Source organism: Balaenoptera physalus (genome assembly GCF_965194825.1).
Source record: "Balaenoptera physalus genome assembly, chromosome: 1".
Classification (NCBI taxonomy): Eukaryota; Metazoa; Chordata; class Mammalia; order Artiodactyla; family Balaenopteridae; genus Balaenoptera; species Balaenoptera physalus.
In genome coordinates this window covers 73,279,996-73,288,709 of record NC_138882.1, presented here as the reverse complement: position 1 = coordinate 73,288,709, position 8,714 = coordinate 73,279,996, and the positions used below count along the sequence as shown (strand labels likewise).

Sequence of the window (8,714 nt, the reverse complement as noted above, 5' to 3'; positions counted from 1 at the left end):
TGCGTTTTTTCCTGAATATATTCGGGAAAACACGCATACGCCCTTTTTGGCCAGGGGCATCATTTTCAACGTTTTGCCGCTTTTCACGTGCTTTAAAGGCGATTCGAATCTACCTCCTGAAATCTGTTTCCTGCAATTCTGCCTTACTTTCAAATCCTCTTCGTTGCCTTCCGTCAATATATTTTTGGACGATAGTTATCATTTGTAACTCTGCAGGTTTGTGCATTGTAGTGTCACTGAGCTCCATTTTTCAACTCGCTTTTTTGGGAGCTGGCCGCAAAACCGCAGGATTGCTTCAGGCCCTATTCTGGTTCCGGGGGGCAGGTTCAGCCTGTGGTTAATCCTTCTTCCTAATGGGAAATTAAAGTGACCTATGCCTGTCCCTACAGCTAGAGCTAGTCTCTCATTGGTTCCCCCTCTTCCCGTTCATCCTCAGGACAAATTGCAACCTGTACGAAACAGGAGGTTAAAGGCGCTGATTCTCCAAGTGGGAAGATTGTTAGGAAAGCGGCTGGAATGGCGAACCCGAGCACCAGGAGATGAGAAATGAGGTGCGTTTTAGAAACCTTTCCCGATCACACGGTGTCCCATCCTCTGGGTTTCCCATGCATGTTTTCGCTGTAGGAAGATTCCCTTGAACCTGGAGATTTGGGCTCCATGGAACTGGTCCCACGCAGTATTACTTTAAAGGGTCTGCATTTGATCACCCAACCTCACCAAACCTCGCAGCCCCAAGAGTGTCCAGCCTTATGTCTCATTCAGCTGAGGGTCTAGATATGGTCAATCCAGGTTGCATCACAGTCCCTGAAAGAATTTTGTAAGAATTTCTCTGACTTTCACTGTCTTTGTATTTTTTTTTGTAATTTATTTTTATAATGGGGATTAGCTGATTTTCACTGCTGTGTTTATGGCACTTTACAGCCACTTGATTCACTTACAGAGAGATATCAATACATAAGGTTTCAGATGCTTACTAGTCAGATATATACTTGTGTGCTGAATAGGGGGTGTTGAGTCCAGTTCACTGAGCAAGGAGTAGGTCTTGTCTATTACGTATTGGGTTTATGGAACGGTATCTGAGCTAATTTCAAACCCTTGTTTTATGCATCACCCCACCTACCTTTCCCGTTAAGCAGCCATAGTATGTTTTCTAAATGTGTGATTCTGTTCTGTTTTGTGATTCAGTCCATGAGTAGCGATTTTTACATTCCCTCTATAAGTGATATCTTATGATAATTGTCTTTTTCTGTGTGACTTATTTCACTTAGACTCATCGTACCTAAATCCACTGATCATGCTGCTGTTAGCCTTATGACATTGATTTCATGGCTGAGTGACATTCCATTGTACATAAGTACCACAACTTCTTTATCCATTTTTCTCTTTCCTGGGATATTTAAAGTGTACCGAAGTGGAGGTTCTTGTAAACAGAGCAGCCGTAAACATTGTGGTGACTGTGTCTTGTTGATTTTTAGTTTTCCCTATTTATACGCCCATGAGTGGAAGTGCCCTATGCTCTCTAGCTGTGTTTTTCAGATGTTTTGGGAAACACCATACACTTCTCCAGAGTGGCCGTTGGCAGTTTACATCCCGCCCATCAGCGTAACAAGGCTCCCATTTCGCCTTGGCCTGTCCTGCATTTCTGGGTTTTACACTTTTTTAGGATGGCCCTTCTGACCGCTGGGAAGTGAGACTTCTTTGTAGTGCTGATTTGCATTTCCTGCTTGCTTGAGTGGCCTAAAAGGGCCAGGAGGGAGAAGGGAAGGAGTTTCAAGGAGAAGGACAGAGAGCAGGAGAAGGAGGGGGTGAGGGAGAGAGAGGGGGGAGTGGGATAGAGGGAAGGAGGGAAAGACAAAGATATCTCTCCCTCACTCCCTCTATCCGTCTCTCCCTCCCTCTATCCCTCTCCCTCGCTCCCTCTCCTCCCTCTCCCTGTCCCTCCAGCTCTCCCTCTCCCTCCGTCTCTCCATCTCCCTTACTCCCTCCCAGAGATGGAGAGATGTAGGGACAGTCAGAGACAAGGGAGAGGGAGAGAGGGAGAGAGAAAGGGGAGAGAGTTAGAGAGGAAGAGAGAGAGAGGTCTCTTCCTTCCTCTCTTTCCCTCTCTCCTCCTTCTCTCCCTCTCTCCCTCTTCCCCCTCCCTCTCCCTCTCTCCCCCCTCCCTCTCCCCGTCTCTCTGGTCTCTGCCTATCCCTCCATCTCTCCCTCTCTGGGAGTGAGTGAGGGAGAGGGAGAGACAGAGGGAGGGAGAGGGAGAGGGAGGGAGAGAGGAAGGGAAAATGCGAGGGAGGGAGAGGGAAGGAGGGCAAGACATCTCTCCCTCTCCCTCTCCTTCCACCTGCCTCTCTCCCTCTCCCTCCCTTCCTCTTCCTTTCCTAGAGGGAGGGAGGGAGAGGGAGAGACAGAGGAAGAGGAGAGGGAGGGAGCAAAGGAGAGAGGGAGTCGGAGAAGGAGGTAGGGAGAGGGAGAAGGAGAGAGAGTGCCTGCTTCCCTCTCTGTCTCCCTCCCTCCCTCCCTCTCCGTGTCCCTCTCTCCCCCCCCCCTCCCTCTCCCTCTGTCTCTCCTTCTCTGGGAGGGAGAGAGGGAGAGGAAGAGGGAGGGAGAGTGAGAAGGAGGGAAAGTGATGGAGGGAGGGAGAGGGAGAGAGGGAGGGAGAGAGGGATAGAGGGAGGGAGAGAGGGATAGAGGGAGGGAGGGAGAGATGTCTTTCCCTCCATCCCTCTATCACTCTCTCTCTCTACCCCCCTTTCTCTCCCTCTCCCCCTCCCTCTCCTGCTCTCTGTCCCTCTCCCTCCACCTCTTTCCCTCTCCAGAGAGGGAAGCAGGTGGAGGGAGAGGGAGAAGGAGGGAGGGAGGGAGAGGGAAAGAGGTAGAGGCAGAGCGGAACAGGGAAACAAAGACAGGGAAACAGGCACAGGGAGAGGGAGGGAGAGAGGGGGAGAGGAGAGGGAAGAGGGAGATGAAAGAAGGAGAGGAAAGAGGTAGAGGGAGAGAGGGAGAGGGAAGAGGGAGAGGGAAGAGGGAGAGGGAAGAGGGAGAGGGAGAGGGAGCGAGGGAGAGGAAAGAGAGAGAGGGAGAGGGAGAGAGGGAGGGAGAGAGGGAGAGACAGATGGAGAGAAAGAGAGGGAGAGAGAGAGAGGGAGAGGGAAAGAGGGAGAGGGAGAGTGGAACAGGGAAAGAGGGACAGGGAGAGAGGGAGGGATAGAGGGAGGAGAGGAAGCAGGGAGAAAAGAGAGAAAGAACACACCATCTACACTTCTGTCAAATGACACCGGGGATCCTTACACAACCAGGAGAAAATAACACAGGGAGGCTCTTTCTCAGCTGGAACTGGAACTGCAGACGGGGCCAAACACCAACAGGCTGGCCACAAATGTCCAGCCGCCGCTCCAGCCCCGTCAGCTGTGAGTCCGGTCACCAGGGCTCTGAGTGTCTGCTCCAGGGAGCTGGGGTTCACCCTCTCACCCGGGAGGCTGGGCCAAGACAGCAGGGCCCCGGGCTGGACACATAGGTGGAAAAGCATCCCCACAGGACAGCTTGTGTAAGCAGATTCAGCTGCCAGATTCTAGAGGCCCGGGACCACCCTGTGGCCCATGAAACCCAGGAGCCACGAGGGTCTTGCATCGTGATTCCTGTCCATTGGACTGTAAAGTTTATGTAGGGAATCTTGGAAACAGTGGTAACAAGGCTGAATTGGAACGAGCTTTAGGCTATTATGGACCACTCTGAAGTGTGTGGGGTGCTAAAAACCCTCCTGGCTTCGCTCTTGTTGAATGTGAAGATCCCCGAGATGCAGCTGATGCTGTCCGAGAACTAGATGCGAGAACACTATGTGGCTGCCGAGTAAGAGTGGACCTGTCGAATGGGGAAAAGAGAAGTCGAAATCGTGACCGCCTCCTTCTTGGGGTCGTCGCCCTCGAGATGATTATCGGAGGAGGAGTCCTCCACCTCCCACACATCTCCAAGATGGAGAGCCTTCTCCGTCAGCCAGAGCAGGTCCCTTTCTAGATATAGGAGAAGAGAGAGATCCCTGTCCCAAGAGAGAAATCACAAGCCGTCCCGATCTTTCTCTAGGTCTCCTAGCCGATCTAGGTCAGATGAAAGGAAATAGAAGACCACTTTGCAAGAGGAGTGGTGTACAGGCAATAACTTCATTTGGCAGGAGTATGTACAGAATATTCAAGTTTTGTTTGAGACTTCCGAAGCTTGGTGCACTTTTTAAATGTTTTAGTTGTTCACACTTGTTTGTCTCTTGGGACAGTGACACATAAAGGTGTCATTCTCTATGGTTTGAAATGGGTCCTATGAGGCATGTAATATGAAGAATTGTTACCTTACAATGTTCCCTTAAGCAAAATTGAATTTGCTTTGAATTTTTGGTCTTGCCTAGACTGATAATGAAACTCTAACTCCTGCCCACCTAAAGTGTGATGTTTACTATTATGGAAACAACACTGGCAAACATTGAAAAGACTTTCTGTAGCTGGGATATGGTATGCAGCTGTAGTTAAGCAAGCAGTCTTTAAAAGGTGCTGTGAACCCAAGCCAGCAGGTAAAAATGAAAGCCGCACCCTTACCCTAGATTAGAGGTTTAAAAATTCCACTAGTCTTCACACTGGACAAGAGGTTGTCCAGGGAGTTTAAAATCTAAGAAGTTTAAAGGAAGTTAGTTTACCTTTGAGTTAGGTCATACGTCCCCTCTGTGATTGCTGTACATGAATACATAGCTCTTTGTAATATTCTTTGGAAATTTGAGATTATCAAGATACCAATGTCCTGCCAGATTAAGAGTATATTGTAGAGCTAAACTTTGAGTTACTGTGCAATTTTTTTTTCATGCTGTCATTTGTAATATGTTTTGTGAGAATCCTTGGGATTAAAGTTTTGGTTGCAAAAGAAAAAAAGAAAAGAAAAGAATCCGCCTGCCAATGCAGGGGACACAGGTTCAAGCCCTGGTCTGGGAAGATCCCAGGTGCCGCAGATCAACTAAGCCCGTGGGCCACAACTACTGAGCCTGCACTCTAGATCCTGGGAGCCAGAACTACTGAGCCCCCGTGCCACAACTACAGAAGCCCACACGCAACGAAGACCCAACGCAGCAAGAAAAAAAGGACGATACTGGCCAGGTGATCAAGGGTAAAATCGTTTGTCATAAGTCCCGTTGATGGTGTGTATCCTTGATGTGACCTGAGGAGAATGGCATTTTTATCTCTGTCTGGGTCTTCTGCCCCAAACCCCATAACTCCAGACCAACCATAAGAAAACATCCGAAAACAAACAGACAAACAAATTGAGGGACAAAATACCTGACCAGTCCTCCTCAAAACTTTCAAGGTATCAAAACCCAGCGACGTCTGAGAAATGTCACAGCCCAGAGGAGACTGGGACAGAAAAAGGATGTTAGGGGAACACTAGGGAAATGCTAATAAAGTTTGGACTTTAGTTAATAACAATGTATCCATCTTGGTTCCTTAGTTGGATAAACATGTCGTACTAAGGTACTAACCAGTTGGAAATAGGGGTACTGGGTCAGGGTCCACAGCACTCTGTACACTCTGTACAGATCTTTGCAACTTTTTTGTAACTCTAAGCTCTTCTAAAATGAAGCGAGTACTGAACAGAGCTAAGAATGTTATTTCCCTGATTTGAACATGCCTGAGTTTCTTTTCAGGGTCACATTTTTGTTATTTGGATGTGCCTTCGAATCAGTAGCAAAGGAGAGTTGCCAGCCCCTGGGAAGATGTGGGTGGTTTGCAGGTGGCTTGCTCTGGAGCTGAAGACCACGGTGGGAAGTCTGCAGCTTCGGGCTGCACTTAGAACCATGGGAGGGGATGGGCCAGCTCAGTTAGGGATGGAACCTATAAATAAAACTTTTTTCTTTTCCGTTATGGCTTATCACAGGATACTGAATATAGTTCCCTGTGCTAGACAGTAGGACGTTGTAGTTTATCCATCCTATATTTAATAGTTTGCATCTGCTAACCCCAAACTCCCAATCCAACCCTCCTTCACTGTTTCTCCCCCTTGGCAACCACAAGTCTGTTCTCTATGTCTGTGAGTCTGTTTTTGTTTCGTAGACGAGTTCATTTGTGTCGTATTTTAGATTTCACATATAAGTGAGATCATATGATATTTGTCTTTCTCTTCTGACTTACTTCACTTAGTATGATCATCTCTAGGTCCATCCACGTTGCTGCAAATAGCATTATTTCATTCTTTTTATGGCTGAATAATATTCCATTGTATATATGTACCACATCTTCTTTATCCATTCATCCATCAGTGGACATTTAGGTAGCTTCCATGTCTTGGCTACTGTAAATAGTGCTGCAATGAACATTGGGGTGCGTGTATCTTTTCTTTCTTTCTTCCTTCTTTCTGCCTTTCTTCCTTTCTTTCTCTCTCTCTCTTTCTCTCTTTCTTCCTTTTTTTCTCTCTCTCTTTCTCTCTTTCTTTCTTTTTTCTTTCTTCTTTTATTGTCACACGGCATGTGAGATCTTAGTTCCCTGACCAGAAATGGAACCCACGCCCCCTGCACTGGAAGCGCGGAGTCTTAAACACTGGGCAACCAGGGAAATGCCAGGGGTGTATGTATAGTTTTGAATTAGAGTTTTCTCCGGATCTATGCCCAGGAGTGGAATTGTGGGACCCTATGGCAGCTGTATCTGTTCCTGCACGCCTCACATCAACCACCTGCACTCCAATCCTTGCTCTCAACGTCATCTTCGGGGAATCCAACCTGCGACAGGGACCTTGACAAGAAGAAATGGCTCAGGGAAAAGCTACCTGCACAGAGAGGAGATAGAGACCATCGCCCCTGGGGTGCGGCGGGGAGAGTGGGCACAGAGATTTGTCGTTTCACCCACCCCCGATACTCATCTCAGCCCTCCTGGCTGCCCCACTCTAGGTCACCTCAGGATACAGAGGTGACCCGGTTAGAGTCCCTGCCTGTGCAGGAATCTGGGGGCACCAGCGGGTCTGAATAATATTAGGGCAGGGTCTCCCCCGTGGCACTGGGGTTATTCGGGGCGGGTCATCCTCTGCTGAGGGCCTCTCCTGGTCACTGTGTGGGGTTTAGCAGCATCCCTGGCCTCACCCATTTGATTCCAGGGTCCCCTCCCCCCCAGTTGTGACAACCACAGATTTTCCACACACATCACGGAAGAACTGGGTGAGGCGGGGGCAGGATGGCTCTGGGCGAGGACAGCTGTGTTGAAGCAACCAGCCTGGCCCAGGGCAAGGTCTGCCCCAATCCCGTCAGCGCCTGCATTTAGAACTGCCCCTTTCCTCTCCCACCTCCCCTGCCCTGCAGTGGTCTCCGAGACATCATCCCCATGTAATAAATCACACCTTCTCAGTTTACTGTTTGCTGCCCTCGCTAGAACGTGAGCTCTTTGAGGACAGGGATGCTGTTATGTCCCCAGCACCTAGAATAGTGTCTGCTCTGTAGTAGATGCTTCATAAATACTTGCTGAATAAAGGAGTTGAATAAAGGGATGAGTGGATGAATGAATGAAGGTTACAATGGAAGGAGGGGGGAGATTCCCTTTCTGGCTCTCGGGGGTTGGGAGATCAAGTGAAAGATCTGTCCTAAATAGGCTGACCAGCCTTCTGGGGTCCCCCGGGACTGAGGGTTTCCCCAGAGTTCCAGCGCTCAAACCTGAGCGGTCCTGGGGGAGGGGAGAGATTCCCTTTCTGGCTCTCGGGGGTTGGGAGATCAAGTGAAAGATCTGTCCTAAATAGGCTGACCAGCCTTCTGGGGTCCCCTGGGACTGAGGGTTTCCCCAGAATTCCAGCGCTCAAACCTGAGCGGTCCTGGGCAAACTGGGGGCGGGTGTTGGTCACCCTATCTAAACACAGTAACAATTCCAGCTGCAATAGCAATGGCCAATGACCTCTACGGTCTTATTGACCATGCACAGTTCTCTACCTGGCGGGGAAGGGTGGGCCGGGATTGGAATTCTGGTGATCCAGGGCGGGTGAGGGCACACCCCAGGCTTGTGGAGTGGAGTCCAGGAAGGTTCTGGAGGAAGTGACAGTGACACAGGAGGGAGGGAGGAGTCTAAGGAAGAACGTCCCACATGACAACATGTGCCAATGGCCCTGGGCCCAAGGTCACACCTGACCAGGGCTTGCTTTTTTTTATTTTCTAATTTACTTTTTCCCACATGGATATGCAATTGTCCTAATGCCATTTATTGAAAACTCCTTAATTTCCCTACTTTCTATCATATCAAGTTCTCATATATCTGTTTCTGGACCTTTATTCTATACCATAGAGCTATACGTCCCATCCTTGCACCACTAGGGCTGTTTCATCACTATAACTTTATTCATTTTTTTTTGGCCGTGCCGTGTGGCATGTGGGATCTTATTTCCCTGACCAGGGATCGAACCCGCGTCCCCTGCAGTGGAAGCTCGGAGTCTTAATCACTGGACCTCCAGGGAAGTCCCCAGGGCTTGCTTTGACATCCATGGAATGGTGGCAGGTGGGCACAGGGAGCAGCTGTCTGTGAGCCATCCTGTGTAGAAATGCAGGGTGGAGGGGAGGACAGATGGAGCTGGAGGGGGAGAAGCGGAGGAGGGAGGGAGGAAGGGAGGGAGGCCGGGCGAGAGACAGACAGAGAGTTTCCTGAGACAATAGCTCTGGCCGTGTCCTAGGGCATGAAAGCTGAAAATAGCTCCTAGTGCCGGGAGCCTTGGAGCTGGAGCCT

The 8,714-nt window shown here is 49.4% G+C and overlaps 1 protein-coding gene and 1 pseudogene across 2 annotated transcripts in view; one reads left to right on the top strand and one right to left on the bottom strand.

Annotated features, from left to right (window-relative positions):
- Positions 1–1,838: 1,838 nt before the first annotated feature.
- Positions 1,839–8,714, bottom strand: part of LOC309636596 (uncharacterized protein) — a 49,871-nt gene continuing 42,995 nt past the window's right edge. Inside the window, exon 2 of the mRNA XM_082409883.1 lies at positions 1,839–1,919. The gene's annotated coding sequence lies outside the window, so the exon portion shown is untranslated. The remainder of the gene's footprint in view (positions 1,920–8,714) is intronic.
- Positions 3,374–4,425, top strand: LOC309638513 (serine/arginine-rich splicing factor 3 pseudogene; annotated as a pseudogene). The gene is made up of 2 exons: positions 3,374–3,413; positions 3,605–4,425. The product of its transcript is annotated as a serine/arginine-rich splicing factor 3 pseudogene (transcript).